This window comes from Cervus elaphus, chromosome 27 (assembly GCF_910594005.1).
Source record: "Cervus elaphus chromosome 27, mCerEla1.1, whole genome shotgun sequence".
Taxonomy (NCBI): Eukaryota; Metazoa; Chordata; class Mammalia; order Artiodactyla; family Cervidae; genus Cervus; species Cervus elaphus.
In genome coordinates this window covers 11,533,172-11,555,700 of record NC_057841.1, presented here as the reverse complement: position 1 = coordinate 11,555,700, position 22,529 = coordinate 11,533,172, and positions in this window count along the sequence as shown.

Below are 22,529 nucleotides of genomic sequence, written 5' to 3'. Positions count from 1 at the left end.
TCCTGTGGTTTAACCTAAAAGATCATAACTGCACCCTACGTCTAATGTCCTTTCCTACTTTCTCATGAGTCTATATTTGAGCTTCGGTGAATCATTTTGGGGACCTATACTGTTGGCTTATATTGTGTGGGCAATAAATTCCTTAGATCACAGCTTGCAGATTTCTCTCTCATTTTGACCATGGGATCTATTCACTCTCATTATAACATCTGTGATTTCCTTTTCCAGGGGGATGGCTTGTGATGGAGGGTGGGAGTGGGCATCGTGGTAGGCAGATGTGTGAAGTGAAAAAGGTGTGTACTTGCATCGTGAGCTTTTATTTCCAGATCAGAATTAATCACAAAGCAAGATTTGTATTAACGATTGGTTTTGCAGAAGGGGCAAGGGATTAAAAGGGCTGAGGAACAATATTATAGTCCCCCTCAAACAGATCGTCATTCTCTTAGTTTTATTTCATGAAAAATTCCTAAACCAATGAACACTCCCTTGGAAGAATTATACTGTCAGAACCATTAGTATTTTATTGCAGTTGTATAAATTCTTTAAGTTCTCCTAGCAGTCCACCCAGCCTGACCCAGTACTGAATTACTTGGGGAAAAATTGATATGTTTTCATGCTACTCATAAAGTAATCTGTATTTTCAGAGACTCACAGTGGCCTACTTTACTTGGGAGTTTACTCTAGAGGTTTGTTTGAATTTGTTAAAAGTTTGGGGAAAATAACCCAACTCTTAGCTGTAAGATAGATCCAGAAAATGAAATATGTTGTATTTTATGTATAATTCACGTGTTCAAGGTGCCCAAGGTATGAAGGACCCATGAGGACGCCTTGTGATACAAGATCTTCTCATCTTTAACCAAATATTGCTTGTTCTTCCACTCTTGTGATGGTGTGCCAATTCCAAAAAGTCACACTGGGGACTTCCTGGTGGTCCTGTGGTTATGACTTCACTTTCCAATGCAAGGTGTGCAAGTTCAATCCCGAGTAAGATGCCACATGCCTCTCGGAAGAAAAGCCAAAACACAAAACAGAAGCAATGTTGTAACAAATTCAATAAAAATGTTAAAAAATGGTCCACATTCACAGACAAAAAATCTAAAAAAAAAGTCACATTGATGTCAAAGTTGAGGAATGTTTCATAACTTCCCTTATTGGAAAATTTAAGCTGTACGTCTGTTAACCTCTGCAGTTCTGTCCCATTTCATATCACCACTAAAATTAAAAATGAGCTTCTCATGAAAATAGAATCCTAGTGCAGAGGATGGTGGTGATTTAGTAGCTAAATTGCAGTCCTAGAGCAAACTTAGTGGTAATTTAGCAGCTAAGTCGTGTCTGACTCTTGCTACCCTATGAGCTGTAGCCTGCCAGGTTCCTCTGTCTATGGGATTTTCCAGGCAAGAAGTCTGGAGTGGGTTGCCATTTCCTTCTCCAGGGAATCTTCCCAACTCAGGGGTAGAACCCTCATCTCCTGCGTTGCAGGTGGAGTCTTTACCACTGAGTCACCAGGGAAGCCAGAGGCTGAACTTAGCACCTTTGAAATTTAAGGTAGTCATTTAATCAAACAGAGACCTTTCTCTGGTTCCCACTGATGGGAATTCACAGGTGCTAAATTAGCTTCGGAAGGACTCCTCTATTGTTTCTTAATGGAAAACTAGAACATATGGTGACCTGCACAAGGAAAATAAACATAAATCAAGTGTAAGAGATACTGGGTGTCGTCTGAGCAGTTGCCTTTAGTTTTCTGGGCATGCATGATTCAATACCTATTGAGCTGTCTGATGTGGTTTGCTATTTCATTTCAAAATAATAATGCAACAGTTTCAACATTTTAGCTTTAACCTTCTCCATAACTAGAGGAACTATTCAAATGCTTTTGATGTGATAGTAGAGTGATTCTGTCTTTTGAGAATGACAATCAGTGCCTTTGTGATTTCATGGTATAAACTATTTGAAAGCTTGGGATGTGGAGGTGAGTGGTCTGTGATGATGTTGAATCGTTTGGGTATGTTTCGGAACAGTTAGGAACAGAGAGGAAGTACAAAGTCAGACTAGAAAGAGCTCTTTTTACCCCAGGATTTTTAGGCTTTCTTGGTGCATATGGATTTTAGACAAAATTTTATTTGGATTTGATTTATTCTTTTGACCTTGACAAAACTGAGTGAGGTGCAGTTTTCCAGTCTTCCTGTTGCAGATTTGGGGCATTAAATGTTCATGTTACACATTGTTTATAGCTACCACATGTTATTGGGCTTCCCAGGTGGCGCTAGTGGTAAAGAACCTGTCTGCCATCACAGGAGACATAAGAGACATGGGTTCGATCCCTGAATTGGGAAGATCCCTTGGAGGAGGGCATGGCAAACCACTCCAGTATTCTTGCTTGGAGAATTTCATGGACAGAGTAGACTGGCAGGCTATAGTCCATGGGGTCACACAGAGTTGGACATGACTGATGTGACTTAGCATGCACACAGGCAGGCATCAAATATTATTGGTTATTTATAGACCACTGGCTCAGTAAAGTCTTGCCCCTTGAAAGAAAAGCTATGACAAACCTAGACAGTGTATTAACGAAGTAGAGATATCACTTTGCTAACAAAGATCTATATAGTCAAAGCTATAGTTTCTCCAGTAATTCTGTGCAGATGTGAGAGTTGGACCATAAAGAAGACTGAGTGCCAAAGAATTGATCTTTTTGAACTGTGGTGCTGGAGAAGACTCTGGAGAGTCTCTTGGACAGCAAGGAGATTAAATCAGTCAATCCTAAAGGAAATCGACTCTGAATTTTCCTTGGAAGGAATGATGCTGAAGCTGAAGCTCCAATACGTTGGTCACCTGATATAAGAGCCAACTAATTGGAGAAGACTCTGATGCTGGGAAGGATTGAAGGCAGGAGGAGAAGGGATGAGATGGTTCGATGGCATCACTGACTCAATGGACATGAGCTTGAGCAAACCCTGGGAGATGGTGAAGGACAAGGAAGCCTGATATGCTGCAGTCCCTGGAGTCACAAAGAGTCGGACAAGACTTATCCGCTGAACAATGACTAAACAAGTGTTTCCAGTCTATTGTTATTCCTTAGAGACAAAATGTCTGACCTGAAATCATAGCATAGATTTATTTTTTCAGTAGGGTTGTGAAAGTAAAATAGGCTGGTTTTGGTCCTATTGTTTCAAAAACTTATTCCAGCATCTGCCTATATTTGAAAATTTGAAGAAAGGCTGAAAATCTCATTGCCTTTTGAGCATTAAAAACTGGCAATCCATAAAAAAGAACATTATGTAAAACCTGTTATACGGAGTGAAGTAAGTCAGAAAGAGAAAAACATGTTGTCGTATGTTAATGCATATATGTGGAACCTAGAAAAATGGTACTGATGACTCTATTTGGAAGGCAGGGATAGAGATCCAGACATAGAGAACAGACTGTGGACACAGTGGGGGAAATGAGAGGGTAGGGAGAATTGAGAGAATAGTATTAAAACGTGTGCATTACCATATGTGATAGAGCTCGCTAAGGGGAAGTTGTTGGATAACACAGGGAGCTCAGCCTGGTGCTCTGTGATGACCAAGAGGGGTGGGATGAAGTTGGGGGTTGGGGGGACGATCAGGAGGGAGGGGACATGTGTGTACCTGTGGCTGGTTTGTATTGTCGTACGGTAGATCCCAGCATAGCATTGCAATGCAATTATCCTCCAATTAAAAATAAATTTTATAAAAGAGGCTCACTTAAGAATACCATCCTTCATGAGTTACACATCCGAAGAATGCAATGAATGAATGCATTAGTGAACGAGTGAGTGCATATGTAAACCAACTCATTTGGTTTGTTTTTTTTTCAGCTTTCTTTTTTTTTCCCATTTATTTTTATTAGTTGGAGGCGAATTACTTTACAATACTGTAGTGGTTTTTGCCATACATTGACATGAATCAGCCATGGATTTACATGTGTCCTCCATCCTGATCCCCCCTCCCGCCTCCCTCCCCATCCCATCCCTCTGGGTCTTCCCAGTGCACCAGCCCCGAGCACTTGTCTCATGCATCCAACCTGGGCTGGTGATCTGTTCCACCCTTGATAATATACATGTATTGATGCTGTTCTCTCAGGTCATCCCACCCTCGCCTTCTCCCATAGAGTCCAAAAGTCTGTTCTATACATCTGTGTCTCTTTTTCTGTCTTGCATATAGGGTTATCGTTACCATCTTTCTAAATTCCATATATATGCATTAGTGTACTGTATTGGTGTTTATCTTTCTGGCTTACTTCAATCTGTATAATGGGCTCCAGTTTCATCCATCTCATTAGAACTGATTCAAACCAACTCATTTGTATAAACAGAAGTTCAAGAGATTATCAGATTAAGGATCATGAATTAGAGAAAACTTGGATTTGTTTGGTGAAAGTGAAAGTCACTCAGTTGTATCTGACTCTTTGCGACCCTATGGACTATACAGTCCATGGACTTCTCCAGGCCAGAATACTGGAGTGGGTAGCTTTTCCCTTCTCCGGGGGATCTTCCTGACCCAGGAACTGAACCAGGGTCTCCTGCATTGCCGGCAGATTCTCTACCAGCTGAGCCACCAGGGAAGTCCTGTTTGTTTGATGACCCCTCCATTAAAAAACGTACCTCTCCTGGAAGAGGACCGGGCGTGGGGATCTGTCATAGAAATACCGGGAAGGATGGTGGTGGCCTGGTGTTGGTGATGGTGTTGGGGTGAGGTGGTTGGATTCTTGTATACTTGGAGGTAGAACTGGCAGCAGGATTTGCTGAAACGTTGGATGTGAGGTAGGGCTGTGTGTGTGTGTGTGTGTGTGTGTGTGTGTGTGACTACAGTATATAAGTGACAAAATAAAAATATACCTCTCCTGCAAATTTTAGCAACTTGTCACAAAATTAAATCACTCATGTTTCATAGTGATCGGTTCTCCTGCTAATTGGTCCTTTTCTGCCCTGTGGTGGTGGTGGTGTCGTCATTCTGACCCCTCACCACTTTGCATCCACCTGCTTTATGGAAAGATACTGCTCACGGTCTGCCTTAGGGCAAACAAATCAATCAGCCACAGTCCTCAAACGGATAGGAAGCATTTGTGTGTGCTGGGGAGGCACCGCCTCTGCGTCTCATTTGTAACAGCCTGAGGTTTCTCTGCGGGGAAAAAAAAAAAGAGCGTCTGTGCGGGGGGAGGGAAAAAAAAGAGCGTCTGTAGCAAGTAAGGCATGGGTTGAATTCAAATTGAAGACTTCCCGTCTTTCTAAAGTCTTGTTCAGTTTATTAAGTGTCTCGCCGCCTACTGTATAAGATACAGATGAAGAGATCATGGTTTTCCTGGGGGTTTGAAACTCAGGTTAAACCGACTTCAGAAGGGAATTCTCAAATGAATTTCCAGTAAGTGCGTTGACAGTCTCAGAAATTTCAACGCCAGCAAACACAACGTTCTTTTTCAATTAATGTCAAAACATCAGCGAGCTAGCTGTTCTGTTATGCTAACGTGGTATCTGCATTCTGTCGTTTTCAGCTTGGCCCTGTACAAGGTGAGGTTTAATTGTAGCCAGTTTCTTTGACTAGCCATCTGATCATTTCAGAAATATTTTTTTACTTTTTAAATTGCCCCAAGGTTATTCTGATATGAAAGTTTCTTTTCTAGAGTGTGCTGTGACTCCCTCTAACGTTGACCCAGTTAAGTGGTTTTAGAAAATGTCTCCTGAGACGGGGAAGATTTTCATTCATTTGCTGGGGGTTTGATGGCCAAATATGCACATGTGTTCTTTGTGGGAGAAGCAGTTGGAAATTGTTTTCTTCTGGTGTGTCTCATGCGCTTCTTAGTGGAATAGCTTACATCATTTGCAGAGGGTATGGTCCTGTCAGTAAACTGGGGATGGGGAAGAGACTGTTAGAAGTATTTGTTGCTTCTGTGTTTTCAATAATTACGTGCTATCAGCTTTTTATTTTATTCATTTATTTATTTTTAGCTGTGCTGGGTCTTCCTCGTGGTGCGGGTTTTTGCTAGTTGTGGCAAGGGGAGGCTTGTAATTTCCACGGCTTCTCTTGCTGTGGAGCACCAGCTCTAGGGACCGAGGGCTTTAGTAGTTGCGGTTCCCGGGCTCTAGAACACAGGCTCAGTAGTCGTGGCCCACGGGCTTAGTTACTCCTCGGCGTGTGGGGTGTTCCTGGATCAGGGATCGAACCCATGTCTCCTGCATCAGCAGATGTTCTTTACCACTGAGCCAGCAAGGAAGCCCTACATGCTATGAGCTTCACGGGCTCTCAGAGCTTAGCCGCGTCTGGTACGTAGAAGATGGTTAATGATGGCATTTCCTAAAGGAAAAGATGGAAGAATGAATGCTTGAATGGGTGGAAATTTGTAGTATTATAGTTCACATGAGTTATACTGCTAAGTTACTTCAGTCGTGTCCAACTCTGTGCGACCCCATCCCTGGGATTCTCCAGGCAAGAACACTGGAGTGGGTTGCCATTTCTTGCTCCAAGGCATAAAAGTGAAAAGTGGAAGTGAAGCTGCTCAATCGTGTCCGACTCTTCTCAACCCCATGGACTTCAGCCTACCAGGCTCCTCTGTCCATGGGATTTTCCAGGCAAGAGTACTGGAGCACATGATTTATAAAGTGCCTACTTATTTCTGAGTGCAGGCTTTTAGATGACTGCATGTCTGAAGATATCAGATAGAAACACAAGATGCAATGTTCAGAGAAAAGACACAGAACAACATGTGTAGAGGGACCCTTTTCTGACATGCCCATCTATTCAACTGCACATGCAAATGTGACAGTCACTCTGAAAGACAATGGTTTTTCTTTCTTTTCTACAAGTCCATGGGGTCACAAAGAGTCGGACACAACTGAGTGACTGAACTGAATAATTATTATTAACTATGCTTGCTCCTTGAAAGAAAAGCTATGACCAACCTAGACAGCATATTAAAAAGCAGAGACATTACTTGGTCAGCAAAGGTCTGTCTAGTCAAGGCTATGGTTTTTTCCAGTAGTCATGTATGGATGTGAGAGTTGGACTATAAAGAAAGCTGAGCACTGAAGAATCGATGCTTTTGAACTGTGGTGTTGGAGAAGACTTTTGGGAGTCCCTTGGACTGCAAGGAGATCCAACCAGTCCATCCTAAAGGAAATCAGTCCTGAGTATTCATTGGAAGGACTATTGTTGAAGCTGAAACTCCAATACTTTGGCCACCTGGTGCGAAGAGCTGACTCATTGGAAAAGACCCTGATGCTGGGAAAGATTGAAGGCAGGAGGAAAAGGGGATGACGGAGGATGAGATGATTGAATGGCATCACCGACTCAATGGTGAGTTTGAGTAAACTCCAGGAGTTGGTGATGGACAGGGAGGCCTGGTGTGCTGCAGTCCATGCGGTCACAAAGAGTCGGACATGACTGAGCAACTGAACTGAACTGAACTGATGTCTACCATCACATGATATATTCAAGGACACATTCTCAAGCCTTGGAATTTAGCTCTCTGGCAAGGAACCCAGGCTATGGGATGAACTTATTGCTAGAACAGCTTTTAGAATCCTGGAAAAAAGTGAAGGCCAGTGCCCAAGGAAGGGGGAATGTCTGAGTTATTCTGGCAGATGGCAGAGGTAGGCATCAAGAGGCTGGCGGAGTGGGGGGGCTGGCAGTCTCGAATGTCTCAGGCAAGGCCAGGAGACCCCAGGAGGTTCCGGAGGGCACACCATTTAGGGGAGGCACTGGCGACTCGCTGGCAGTGGGGCCGCAGCATCCCTGAGGTCCCTGGTGGCCCTCCTCTGCAGACCCGCAGAAACGGGCCAGTCTCATCCCCGGGATGCTGGCACGCTGAAGTCCTGGGAGCCGGGGCTGAATCTGCCGTGGTGAGATTTACCTGTGAAGGGGACGCTGTTACTATGTGTGTGCCAGGTGGAGCACTTCCTGGGCTCTCGAAGCAGGAGAGTCTCTGACTCACAGCCTGGGAGTGACACAGCTTGGTGACCACTGTCTGATGGCTCCTGTGTGGACGTCACAGACTTTGTTTCTTTTATTTAGCTGCATATTCTTTTTAAAATATTGTTTTCCTTTATGGGTTTATTACAGGGTGGCTCAGACAGTAAAGAATCTGCTTGCACTGCAGGAGACCTGGGTTCGATCCCTGAATTGGAAAGGTCCCGTAAGGGAATGGCAACTCACTGCAGCATTCTTGCTTGGAGAATTCAGTGGACAGAGGAGTCTGGGGGGTCCCAAAGAGTCAGACATGACTAAGTGGCTAACACACACACACATTTTTTTCAAAACACTGTTTTCCGTTATGGTTTATTTTAGGAATTTGAGTATAGTTCCCTGTGCTGTTCTGTAGGACCTGGTTTATCCATTTTGTGTACAACAGTTTGCATCTGCTAATCCAAAGTTCCCAGTCCATCCTTCCCCCAGCCTCCTCCCCCTTGGAAACCACGCGTCTGTTCTCCATGTCCGGGGGTCGGTTCTCTGTGTCCAGCAGTTTGATTGTTTCATACACAGGCTCATTTGGGACATCCCAGACTTTGGTGGTTCAGATGTGGGACATATAAAAGAAGCTGAATCTGTAACTATTTCAATAAATCTAGCTATATTTTTGCTGAAACTGCCTGATACCCACTGAAAAAGTGGAACATGAGTGTGAGTGTGTGTGTGTGCACGCGTGTGCTCGGTTGCATCTGACTTATGGCAACCTTTTGGACTGTAGCCCCCTGGGCTCCTCCGCCCATGGGATTTCCCAGACAAGAATACTGGAGTAGGTTGCCATTTCCTCCTCCAGGGGATCTTTCCAACCCAGGGGTTGAACCCCATCTCCCGTGGCTCCTGCCTGGGCAGGCGAGTTCTTTACCACTAGCGCCACCTGGGAAGCCCCCAAAGGAGTCTTTTGAAGGGCAATGACCCATTATGCCCGTGTGGCTTCAGGAAGGGCTTATTATCCTTGTACGAGCCCTGATAATACTGCTGTTCTTTCCATCACAAAGATAAATTGGAATGGATGCCACTTTGTTCAGGGTTTAAGGGCTGTTAATGAGATGTTACTTCCCTGCTTGTCTGTTTTTCTTCAGTTCTAATACGCTCTTATCCTCAATCCTGGAGACCATTGCTTAATCTACAGTCATAAAACTATCTTAGGCATTCTATATCCTTCCTTTCAGACTCACCAGATCCATTTGCATTCACTTGGGAGAATCAACAGCCCTCGTGGGCACTTGTGCCTGAGGGTTTACAGAAGCAGCCTCTTTCTTCTTACTGATACTCAGCTATACCTGAGTCATTAGAGACATCCAGTTTCCAGAGGACTCTACTTTTCTATGACACATGGAGGATCTCCTTGTTCTCCGGACTTAGAGTCTTGCAGAACTGATTTCTTCCATTTGCTGACATTATTAGTGTTGTGGTTGTTGTTCAGTTGCTAAGTTGGGTTCGATTCTTTTTAACCCCATGGACTACAGCATGCCAGGTTTCTCTGTCCTTCACTATCTCCTGGAGTTTGCTCAGATTCATGTCCATTGAGTCGGTGATAGTATCTAACCATCTCATCCTCTGCCACCCACTTCTCTTCCTACCCTCAACCTTTCCCAGCATCTGGGTCTTTTCCAATGAGTTGGCTCTTCGCATCAGGTGGCCAAAGTGATGGAGCTCCCGTTTCAGCATCAGCCCTTCCAGTGACATTATTAGTGTCCAGGGACACAAAGTCTTTTAAGGACAGAGTCCAGTCTCAGCAGAACCAAGTGCATTTTCTTGGCCGCAACATCAAACAAAAATTAGGAGTCTCCTTCCCCTTAAAGGCTGCAACCTACCCATGACTTTTCTGGTCAATCAACAAGAGATGACTTAGAGGATTACCTGTTCCCACAGGATATTGTAACGTTGGATTCCTGACTTTTCTGGACTAGCTTCTCATTCCTAGAAGCTAATGAAAGCGGACACCCTTGAGGCCTTGCATTACAGAGACTCACCAGAGAATGGTTTTTACAGCTTAAAGGATTCTCCAGTGATCATAAATCTTTCTTTCTCTTTGTGCATGGAGACAAGTTCTGCGGATTCTACCTTAACAAGAAAACGCATAACGGAGGCCCGTGGCTTCTTATAGTTCTGCATTGATTTCACGACAAAAGCCCACCCTCCTTGTTTGCACAAAGCAGCAGCAGCAGCTCAAGGTCAACAGAGGTTCCCGCTGACTTAGTCTTAGGATCGCCACTTAACCCTTGGCCCCTCCAGCCTCTGGGAGCTGCCTTTTGATTGAAAGCACTGGGTCTTTTTTCTGTTTCTAGACTGACTTCCTTTGAAATCCTTTATCTCTTAAGTGCATGTATTTCTATCCATTGCTAAAACACCCTGAAACCTGCCACTGTTCTTTTCCACGAAGAGGGAGGTGTTCATCATAGCTGTGAATTTATTTGGGAGTTTCCTCTGGCTTTGTCTGACTTCCTGGAAACCCCTTGGGACAACCCCGATTGTGAGTGCATTGTTTTTGGGGACAGAAGGAAGCTATCGATCTGAATATGCAGTCAGAATCCCCTAAGACTTGTTCACATCCCACCTCCTCTGAGACATGAAATCCATGCAAGTTGCCAAAACTGTAGCCCTAGGGCCTGCCAGTTAGCTAGAGAAAGGGAGCGAATGTGTGTAAAGAGATGCTATTGGGGTGGGTCAAGATTTTGGTCTGCTCTGTAAGGAACAGCCCTTCCTAAATATAGCTGGTGTATTCCAGTTAAACAAGTCACCATAGAAGAGCAGTTTCAAGAAGCAGAGGTTCATCTTTTGGCAGATTAATATACGAAATGAGCTATATTAACACATCCTGGCTGCCCGCCATGTCCAAGACTCAAAGCCAAGATGAACTCCTGACTATTGGAATCAAGCCTTCGTGAACTCCAGAGTCCAGCACCTGATTTGGAAATAGCACACTGGAAAAGATCTGATTGCTTGCTTCACCAATCTGGGTGAGGTGTCTCAAAAACAAGCTACAACCATCCAGGGAAAAGAAAATTTAAAGATGTCCTAAAGAATTATAAACAAGGAAATCTCAATGAAACAATGGAGCTTATCTTTAGTGCATGTTCAAGCCATCAAACCCCAAACCATTTGAAAACTTTAAAGGTGGGGGCAAGGCCATGAACCAAAACTTTTAGGCCATTTAGAAAAAGTCTAGGAATATCAAATCATCTGCGAATGGTTTTGTTCAGTTGTTCCCAGTGTGATTATGAATATATTCTTAATCATAGGCTATTGTCTATTTTCTGGTTACCTGGGATCATTTTCTTTCTGACAGTAGCAAAGAAACTTGGAGATTCTGCATTTCCCACTGGAGTAATTCTCATCTATACCCACCTAAATCGAACAGTGATGAAAAGACTGTAAAGCTTTGCCTGCCACCCAACCTCATTGGTCCTCCTACCCACAGGCCTCAGAATCATCAAGTGAAATGGATGACCTGTTAAAAGGAAAACTTGCAAAGCTCTCAGTTGCTGTGGCCAAAGGTTTTACTCTTAGCTCCTTGACCGTTAGGCCCACTGTCACAGGAACTTAGACATGATCCCTGGGTGGGCTGGCTGCATATGCACGAGGGGAGGTCACGTCCATCCTTGACTGCACTGGTTCACAGGCCGATGCAACCCTATGCTGCAGAACCTTAAGGACTTGCTTATTCCCCTGACGCCCACGCGACTTCAGTCAAAGATAAGTTGTGCGCGGTACTACACGAGGTTTGGCGTGAAGACTTCTTCTTCTATATGAGACCGATGGCAGATTACCCTTAGACCTTAGTTCAGGGGACCCTTATCCAAAAACCTGGAAACTGCCCCTTGAATTCACACCTCTTTGTCTGAGAGGCAAGCCTACACCCACCTCCCAGACATCCTTCCCCGTGTAAGCTCAAGTGCTGAGACTGTCCTGGAGTTCTCCATGAAGATGCATCGTAAAGCAGCTGTCTTTCTCAAGAGCCTCAGATCATAACCCATGAATGCAGGGAGAAGTTGATGGCCACCCCCTTCTCATATTGTTCCTGTTTCTCTTTCCTCTTCCTGACTCTCATTTTTCTCTCTTGTGGGTTTGATTTTGATGATAAAAGTGAGATTCTTTTTTAAAACATTGGGATATAATTGCTCTACAGTGTTGTGTTAATTTCTGCTGTGTCCCAGCATGAATCAGCCGTATGTATCCCCATATGTATCCCCTCCATCGTGGGCCTCCCTCGTACCCACTGCATCCCACCCTCTAGGTCATCACAGAGCGCTGAGCTGAGCGCCCTGTACTGGGCAGCAGGTTCCCACTGGCTCTCTGTCTCACACATGGTAGTCAATCCTACCCTCCCAGTTTGTCCCCCCCCCCTTCCCCCCTTTCCATGTCTGCAAGTCTATTCTCAGGAGGCGGAGGGGGAGGAAGCTTTCGTATTGAGAAATATTTACGGTAGAATTATTATATTTCCTCACTGTATTAGTTGAAGGAGGAAATGGCAACCCACTCCAGTATTGTTGCCTGGAGAAGCCCATGGACAGAGGAGCCTGATGGGTTACAGTCCATGGGGTCGCAAAGAGTCGGACATGACTGAGCGACTACCACAACACTGTATTGGTAATATTTGGAGGTGATTTGACTTCATTTTCTTCCAAGGAGTAAGCGTCTTTTAATTTCATGGCTGCAATCACCATCTGCAGTGATTTTGGAGCCCCCCAAAAATAAAGTCTGACACTGTTTCCACTGTTTCCCCATCTATTTCCCATGAAGTGATGGGACCAGATGCCATGATCTTAGTTTTCTGAATGTTGAGCTTTAAGCCAACTTTTTCACTCTCCTCTTTCACTTTCATCAAGAGGCTCTTTAGTTCCTCTTCACTTTCTGCCATAAGGGTGGTGTCATCTGCATATCTGAGGTTATTGATATTTCTCCCGGCAATCTTGATTCCAGCTTGTGCTTCATCCAGCCCAGCGTTTCTCATGACGTATTCTGCATATAAGTTAAATAAGCAGGGTGACAATATACAGCCTTGATGTACTCCTTTTCCTATTTGGAACCAGTCTGCTGGTCCATGTCCAGTTCTAACTGTTGCTTCCTGACCTGCATATAGGTTTCTCAAGAGCCAGGTCAGATGGTCTGGTATTCCCATGTCTTTCAGAATTTTCCATAGTTTATTGTGATCCTCACAGTCAGAGGCTTTGGTGTGGTCAATAAAGCAGACATATGTGTTTTTCTGGAACTCTCTTGCTTTTTCAGTGATCCAGTGGATGTTGGCAATTTGATCTCTGGTTCCTATGCCTTTTCTAAAACCAGCTTGAATATCTGGAAGTTCATGGTTCACATATTGCTGAAGCCTGGCTTGGAGAATTTTGAGCATTACATTACTAGCATGTGAGATGAGTGAAATTGTGCAGTAGTTTGAGCATTCTTTGGGATTGAAATGAAAACTGGCCACTGCTGAGTGGTCCAAATTTGCTGGCATATTGCGTGCAGCACTTTCACAGCATCATCTTTTACCTAAATAGCATATTAAAAAGCAGAGACATTCCTTTGCCAACAAAGGGCCATCTAGTCAAGGCTATGGTTTTTCCAGTGGTCATGTATGGATGTGAGCGTTGGACTGTGAAGAAAGCTGAGTGCTGAAAAATTGATGCTTTTGAACTGTGGTGTTGGAGAAGACTCTTGAAAGTCCCTTGGACTGCAAGGAGATCCAACCAGTCCATCCTAAAGGAGATCAGTCCTGGGAGTTCATCGGAAGGACTGATGCTAAAGCTGAAACTCCAGTACTTTGGCCACCTCCTGTGAAGAGTTGACTCGTTGGAAAAGACCCTGATGCTGGGAGGGATTGGGGGCAGGAGGAGAAGGGGATGACAGAGGATGAGATGGCTGTATGGCATCACCGACTCAATGGGCATGAGTTTGAGTAAACTCCAGGAGTTGGCAATGGACAGGGCGGCCTGGCATGCTGTGGGTCGCAAAGCATTGGGGGTCTCAAAGAGTTGGACAAGACTGAGCAACTGAACTGAACTGAACTGACTTCATTTATTATGCATCTAGAATAATAAAAAGCTCCAGTTTGGCTGAAAGATCTGATTTTTGCCTGATCCGGCAGGGCCTCCGTTAGTGTCTGATGTGTTTTTCATGCCCTTTTACAGGGAAAATTGTGAGCTGTCAAAACATGGCTCTAAATGGAAAGATAATGTCAAAACTTCTTATAACACACTGTAGGATATTTCAATTCTCTTAGCAAGAAAGAGCACAAATTTAATTATGGATCAAAATGCCTTCTGCGTCAAGTGGAGAGAGGTGGGTATTGGGAATCCTATGGTGCTCTTTATTTTCAATATGACAAAAGCTGGAAACCTAAGTATCCGTGGGATCCAATTTGTATTTGTTCCCATGGTTTCTAATATATAGGAATGCTTCACACAGTTCTATCTAAAAACAAAAAGGTTAATGAATTTCCTGACAACTTGCTAATGTAGTGAAGCTTATTCTTACAGCTTCAGGCAACATCCACAAACACACACGTTTGTAACCCACGGAGTGCTGGTGAGTTACTGCCAATACCACACGTACTAGCAATGAGGTAACACTTTGTCATATATTACTTGGTTATATCATGCTTGAAGTTTCAACTGTCTGGAAATACGTCCTTCCATCATAGAATCACATGCTAAGTCCAGAAGTGGGAAAACAAATATCGAATCTGCTTTCAGTGGTCATCAGTGAATGTCCAATCTGTAGAATAATCACAGCTTTGCTACCATCCACTCTTTTCCTCTGGGTAACCTTTAATTAATAGAAGCTATTTTCACTGCTTGTAACGTTTTCTTTTTTTTGGTTACCAAGAAAAACAGTATGAGTTCATTTTCATATTAATCAGTGTGAACAGGGTTTCCATGGTGGCTCAGAGGGTAAAGAATCGGCCTGCAATGCAGGAGACCCAGCTTTGATCCCTGGGTCAGGAAGATCCCCTGGAGAAGGGAATTGCTACCCACTCCAGTATTCTCACCTGGAGAATTCCGTGGACAGGGAGCCTGGCAGGCTATAGCCATGGGGTTGCAAGGAGCCGGACACGACTGAGCAATTAAGTATGAACACAATCTATCATGGAGCCAAGATGGGTGGTGATGGATGATGAATCTTCAAGACTGTGGCTCATGCTACATTCTACATCCTTCATTGAAGGGTAGTAATTCATATAAAGGCAGCCCATGAGATTTTTTTTTTTAAGTTTGTTGAGTGAATATGAGCCCAAAGCAAGATTGTTGACTTTCCTTATATTTTTTTCTCAGGATCCAGAATGCTTGAAAATATATGTCTGAAACATATTGTATTATGGACATATTTTTATACCTACCTTTTCAACTCTAACAGAAATATCACACAGCAGCTTGCCCCAGTAAATATGTTTGTCACAGGCAAAATGACCTGTTGAAGATGCCTACAGCCTAATTTCCAGAATATGGGAGTATGTTAAGTTCTATGGCAAAAGGGACTTTATAGGCACAAATAAGTTTATGGACCTTAAAATAGGGAAATTTTCTTGGATTGTTTGGGTGGGTCCGATTTAATATCCATGAGCTCTTTTTTTTCCCCATGAGCTCTTAAAGGCACAGAATTTTCTCTATCTGGAATCAAGAGACAGCTGTGGCAGAGGAGAAGGGGACAAGTTGTGGAGGGGAAATTGGAGATTTAAAGCATGAGAAGCATGGATGCATTGTTGCTGCTTTGAAGATGAAGGGAAGCATGAGGAAGAATGCAGGAGAGACTCCGGGAAGACAAGCCAGCCATAAAACTCAGCACCAGAGCTTCTAGAAACTACATTCTGCCAATCACCTGAATGAGACAGGATGTGGGATCTTTCCTAGAGCCTTGGAGAGAACATACCTGGAATGTTCTACCTGCACCTTGACTTTGACCATGAGAGACTCCAGCAGAGGACTGGGCTGGACCCTGACGTCATTCTTTTTTTTTTTTTTTTAGGAAAAGACTTTTTTAAAAAATAATTTATTTATTTTAATTGGAGGCTAATTACTTTACAATCTTGTAGTGGTTTTGCCATACATTGACATGAATCCTCCATAGGTATACATGTGTTCCCCATCCTCAACCCCCCTCCCATCTCCCTCCCCATCCCATCCCATCAGGGTCATCCCAGTGCACCAGCCCTGAGCGCCCTGTCTCATGCATGGAACCTAGACTGGAGATCTGTTTCACATATGATAATCTACATGTTTCAGTGCCATTCTCCCAAATCATCCCGCCCTCGCCCTCTCCCACAGTCCAAAAGACTGTTCTATACATCTGTGTCTCTTTTGCTATCTCGCATATAGGGTTATCGTTACCATCTTTCTAAATTCCATATATATGCGTTAGTATACTATATTGGTGTTTTTCTTTCTGGCTTACTTCACTCTGTATAATGGGCTCCAGTTTCCTCCATCTCATTAGAACTGATTCAAATGTATTCTTTTTAATGGCTGAGTAATATTTCATTGTGTATATGTACCACATCTTTCTTATCCATTCATCTGCTGATGGGCATCTAGGTTACTTCCATGTCCTGGCTATTATAAACAGTGCTGTGATGAACATTGGGGTACACGTGTCTCTTTCAATTCTGGTTTGCTCAGTGTTTACGCCCAGCAGTGGGATTGCTGGGTCGTATGGCAGCTCTATTTCCAGTTGTTGAAGGAATCTCCACACTGTTCTCCATAGCGGCTGTACTAGTTTGCATTCCCACCAGCAGTGCAAGAGGGTTCCCTTTTCTCCACACCGTCTCCAGCATTTATTGCTTGTAGACTTTTGGATAGCAGCCATCCTGACTGGCGTGTAATGGTACCTCATTGTGGTTTTGATTTGCATTTCTCTGATAATGAGTGATGTTGAGCATCTTTTCATGTGTTTGTTAGCCATCTGTATGTCTTCTTTGGAGAAATGTCTGTTTAGTTCTTTGGCCCACGTTTTGATTGGGTCATTTATTTTTCTGGAATTGAGCTGCAGGAGTTGCTTGTATATTTTTGAGATTAATCCTTTGTCTGTTGCTTCATTTGCTATTATTTTCTCCCAATCTGAGGGCTGTCTTTTCACCTTGCTTATAGTTTCCTTTGTTGTGCAAAAGCTTTTAAGTTTCATTAGGTCCCATTTGTTTATTTTTGCTTTTATTTCCAATATTCTGGGAGGTGGGTCATAGAGGATCCTGCTGTGGTTTATGTCAGAGAGTGTTTTGCCTGTGTTTTCCTCTAGGAGTTTTATAGTTTCTGGTCTTACATTTAGATCTTTAATCCATTTTGAGTTTATTTTTGTGTATGGTGTTAGAAAGTGTTCTAGATTCATTCTTTTCCAAGTGGTTGACCAGTTTTCCCAGCACCACTTGTTAAAGAGGTTGTCTTTTTTCCATTGTATATCCTTGCCTCCTTTGTCGAAGATAAGGTGTCCATAGATGCATGGATTTATCTCTGGGCTTTCTATTCTGTTCCATTGATCTATATTTCTGTCTTTGTGCCAGTACCATACTGTCTTGATAACTGTGGCTTTGTAGTAGCGACTGAAGCCTGATGTCATTCTGATGAAACTGGGAGATAAAACCAGGGGTTGTTTTACGCCACTAAAGTTGTGGCAGTTAGGGTGGTAATAGAAGGCCAGAGTGTGTTACAAGATAAACTGAGGTGTATTAAAGTATTTTAAGAGTTTATCTGAGCAAAAATAGACTGAAATAAGGCAGTGCATCAGTGGACAGGAGCCAGGGGGAAAGACTTACAGAGAGAAAGTGCAGAAACAGTAATGAAATTGTCGCTTGGCTGGAGTTCAAAGCTCAGTTGGCTGTTGGTGATTCGTTGTGCTTTTGTTTTGATTTCGAGACCTCGAAGCATTTACATGTTTAGATTTTGGTTTGCTTACACAGTTCACCCCGACATTAGAACCAAGTGCCTCTTTGATTAATTAAGCATACTATATTCTTGCCATTTTCACATTTAATGGATTGGGTGTCTTATTAAATGCATCAGTGTGTAAAATATTTTATGGAAAACCTCTATCCACATATCTTGTTGTGTCCAGGATTCATTTTCTACAGAATGTTCCAGTCTCTCGGTGGGAAAAAAAGAACCATAAAAACCTTAGACTCTAAACGCTTTGAACTGTGTTGAAAATCTTGAAGAGATATATTCCAAGACAGTTTAAACTTGGCAAGACGTGTCCTTCCATCTCTGCCTTTACTTTCTTGCCTAACCAGGCAGAAAAACCCTCCCTGGGAAATTGGGAGCCGCAGGTAACCCCGTCACGCTTCCATTCATTTAACACCTGCTGCGGCGCTGTCCTCTGCCCTTATTATCGTGGCGACAGATTTTTGCCCTTGAACGTTTTGTTTGGTGGAAGCATAAAGACAGGCAGGTTGTTGACAAAAAGGATTATTGTTTTTCTGAATCGGTCCTTTTAATTTCAAACAGAGCTGCGGACAGGAGAGGGCTGCTTCAGCCAGGTTTCCCTACAGGCACATGGGGCCAAACAGAACCACCTGGGAAACTGGGTGCATGTTAAGCCGTGGGTGCCCCCTCCTCTTACGGTGGTACTTTGAACTCATGGGGCTCAGTAAAGGTCTGTAAAATGAGTGAGTCATGACAGTCATTTTATTGTAAGTTTTGTGGGCTGTGTCACTGATGGCCGAAGGCCAATTTTTATGCAAAAATTTTTCCATAAACTTGCCTTGCCCTGTGCTAGGCACAGTATGTATAATGTTGTTGCTTAGTCGCTAAGTCGTGGGTCATGTCTGACTTTGCGACCCCGTGGACTGTAGCCAAACCTGGTTCCTCTGTCTGTTGGATTTCCCAGACAAGAGCACTGCTGTGGGTTGCCATTTCCTCCTCCAGGGGATCTTCCTGACCCAGGGATTGAACCCGCGTCTCCTGTCGTGGCAGGCAGATTCTTTACCCAGCCACCAGGGAAGCCCAGCATGTATCATGTTTCATGTCACTTGGAGCACGATATCTGTACTTCACAGGAGGGCCATGTCCTGTACTTCTCATTCTTAGAAAAGCTTCTGCTCTTGTTCTGCAAACAATGCAGACACTGCTGAGGTGTGGGATTTATTCTAAAGCCAAGTGAGCAGGGACTCTTCAAGCAGCCGTCCGTTTCCCAGGTTGTGGAGATGTTCAGTGATTTGCCATTGTGCGGAACTTGCCCTAGGGTTGTGCTCGAAGGACGTCTAATTTGTAAGCTATGTCGGAGAATAACTCGGGTGGTACCTGTAAAACCAAGGAATCCTACCAGCTTGAGCACTAGCAAGGATGCACAATGCAGTACTTTGCATAGGAATAATTTAATTCTGGAGCATTCACATTTTATTAAGCTTTCCTGATTTTAAGGAAATAGATACTTGTTTTGGAAAAATTTTAGGTTGGATTTCTATCACTCTAGGAATAATTAACTGTGAAATTGGGCCTTTTGACTTTTACCAGAACAGCTTCCTTTAAGGAGTAAAGGGGAGATTCCTTTGGATGGTTATGCAAGAATTATCTTCTATGTTCTTTATTTACAGTTTTTTCTCATTCTAGTCCAGAATACTTAAGGATATGTATCTCAAAAGAATTATGTTATGAAAATATTTTATATTTAATCTTTAATTGAAAGAATTATCATTTATCAATTTGTTGTGAGTTGAATTGTGTCCATCTCAAAAATTTTATGTGGAAGTCTTAACCTCCAAATAAAGTGACCTTATTTGGAAAAAGGGTTATGGCAAATGTAATTAGTTAAGACGAGGTCATTCCAGAGCAGGGTGGGCCCTTACTGCAGTCTGACTGGTGTCTTCATAAGAGGCGGAATTTTGGTCACAGGCGGGTGTGCAGGGGGATTTCTCTAAGTAGCTCAGCGGTAAAGAACCCACCTGCTGGAGCAGGAGAGATGGGTTCGATCCTTAGGTTGGAAAGCTCCTCTGGAGGAGGAAATGGCCACCCACTCCAGTATTCTTGCCCAGGAAACCCCATGGTCAGAGGAGTCTGGCGGGCTACTAGTCCATGGGGTTGCAAAAGAGTCGGACACGACTTAGCAACTAACAATAGCAGCCTCAACAAGCTTGGGGGGAGAGAATGCCACGGGAGCATGGATTCTTTACCACTGAGCCACCAGGGAAGCCTCTCTTTCATGTTTTTAAAAGAACTTTATGAATAGGAAAGCTACTCCACTGTTTTCAGTAGCATTTGATTCTCTATAGGAAATCAAATTACACATGGATAGAGACCCATATATTTATAAGATTCAGTAGTATTTTGTGGTTTTTGGTTTTATTATTTGTTTAGGGGTTTTCAGAGTGACTGTTTCTCCTTCATACCTGCACCTTGTTTATTTTTCCACATTGATTTTTAAATGGTACTAACATTTTACGTTTTTCGCCTTGAATTCTAAGCCCAGTAATTGCCTGTTTTTCCTCTTCTCTCTCTATCAAATTGGCTGTTATTTTCAAGTCCCTAACCCACACACTTACACATGACCCTTTTACATTTCTTCCATGCCTGAATGTATTTCTCTCCTACCATAAACCCTAGACACATCATTTGAAGCAGATAGAACATCTTTTATGCCAGGAAGCCAGTTGAATGCTGCCATCTTTGACATTACACGATGCTGATAAAGATCCCTGCGTGTGTGTGCTTGTGCACGGCTGGGTGTGTGTGGAGCTGAGTTGCTCTCTAAGTGAGTATTCTCTCCATGACATCTGTTTTCAGTACTTTGCCTTTTATGGCAGATGATTGAATATCATCCTTTCATGCTTTATTGGCTCCTGATTTTTCAAATCTCAAGTTGTGTCAGAATCATTATGGAGACCCTGTATTATTTTTCTAAAAACAATTCCATGTCTGTAACTTGCTTTTCTACCATTTTCTTAGTTTGCAAAGTGATGAATTTATTTATTTACTTTGTCAAGCTGCAGACTGGTCTTGGAGAGCTGTGGAGACATGCCCTCAAGTCCAGCCTCGGGTTTGCAGACACCTGGACGAGTCTCCCACGCTGTGTGGTCTCCCCTGCTCCACTCCCTGCTGTGATGTATGGATGGCCCCAGAGGTCAAGGCTGTTGAATGGGGAAGCAGAGAGCTCTCTTTGCTGTGCCGTGCAGCAGTAAATTAATATTTTGGGAGTTATATAAAGGAGGCTTTGTGGACATCCCACTGATAGGAGAATTAATTCATTACTTGCAGATTATTAATAAATACCCAGCAAACAGGTTTATGAGATTGTTTAGAAGAAGAAAGTCTCTTGGCTAATTAAATTTCCCATTTCTTTTGTAGATTTCAGTTTGTAATTTTCAAAAAAAAGAAAATGTGTAGTGTGGCCAAAAAAGGTTTTTTTCTTGAAGATTTAAAAACTGACAATTTTATGGAAAAAAATCACTCTAAGAGCCCCATCATTTTAGTTCCAGAGACCAAAGAGCAGATTTCAATTTTCATGGAGCTGTTACAAACAGGATGTCTAAAAAAGAATGGCCACAATTTCTCAGGCTTTGTGAAAGTCTCTTAAAATTCGAAGGTTTCATTTTACATGGGAAAGAAAATATGATTAATATACAAAATAAAGAGAGGAAATAGTTGATATTAATTTACTCGATCTGATTAGAGACCCTCTTTTTAAAGCTGCATTTGGGATTTGAGCTTTCGTTCCCCTTTCTGTCATTCATTCCCCCCAAACTCCAGCAAGATCGCAGGTGCATTGTTCGTCTTTAAGACATCTTTGAATAAATTAGAACAGGCTCCCTCTCTGGGTGGATGCAGGTACAGCAGTTTGTACCTTTGTGAAAAGAAAGCACCCCTAGAACAGCCCAAGTGGGGCTAGTGGTAAAGAATCCACCTACCAATGCAAGAGATGTAAGAGATGTGGGTTCAGTCCCTGGGTGGGGAAGATCCCCTGCAGTAGGAAGTGGCACCCCACTCCAGTATCCTTACCTGGAGAATCCCATGGACAGAGGAGCCTGGCGGGCTACAGTCCATGGGGTTGCAAAGACGACTGAGCGGCTGAGTGCTTGCATGCACACACACCCCCAAACAACCCCCAACTCCCACCAGCATCCTCCAGCTGAATGACTTTGCTGACCGACTGGCTTTGCGGCTGGTTTCTCACCCCTCAGCATGGTCCACTTGGGCATGGGAGCCTTTGGGTCTTGCCTGGCTGGCCTGTCATACCATGAGTTTGTATGCTGCTTATACATTACTGTCAGGGCCTTCCCTGGTGGCTCAGCTGTAAAGAATCTGCATGCAATGCAGGAAACGCAAGAGATGCAGGTTCCACCCCTGGGGCAGGAAGATCACCTGGAGGGAGGGCATGGCAACCCACTCCAGTATTCTTGCCTGGAAAATTCCATGGACAGAGGAGCCTGGCGGGCTACAGTCCATGCGTTCGCAAAGAGTCGGACACGACTGAAGAGACTTAGCGCACACGCAGGCATACTATTGTTAGGCTTATTCTCCTATTTTGCTGCCAACCTGATTATTCTTAAGAAAAAGGTGTGACAGGCGTACATCTTGAGAGCCAGCCACCCATATTCCTCCCCAGAGCTCTTGTTAGAATCCTCCCTCTCCCAGG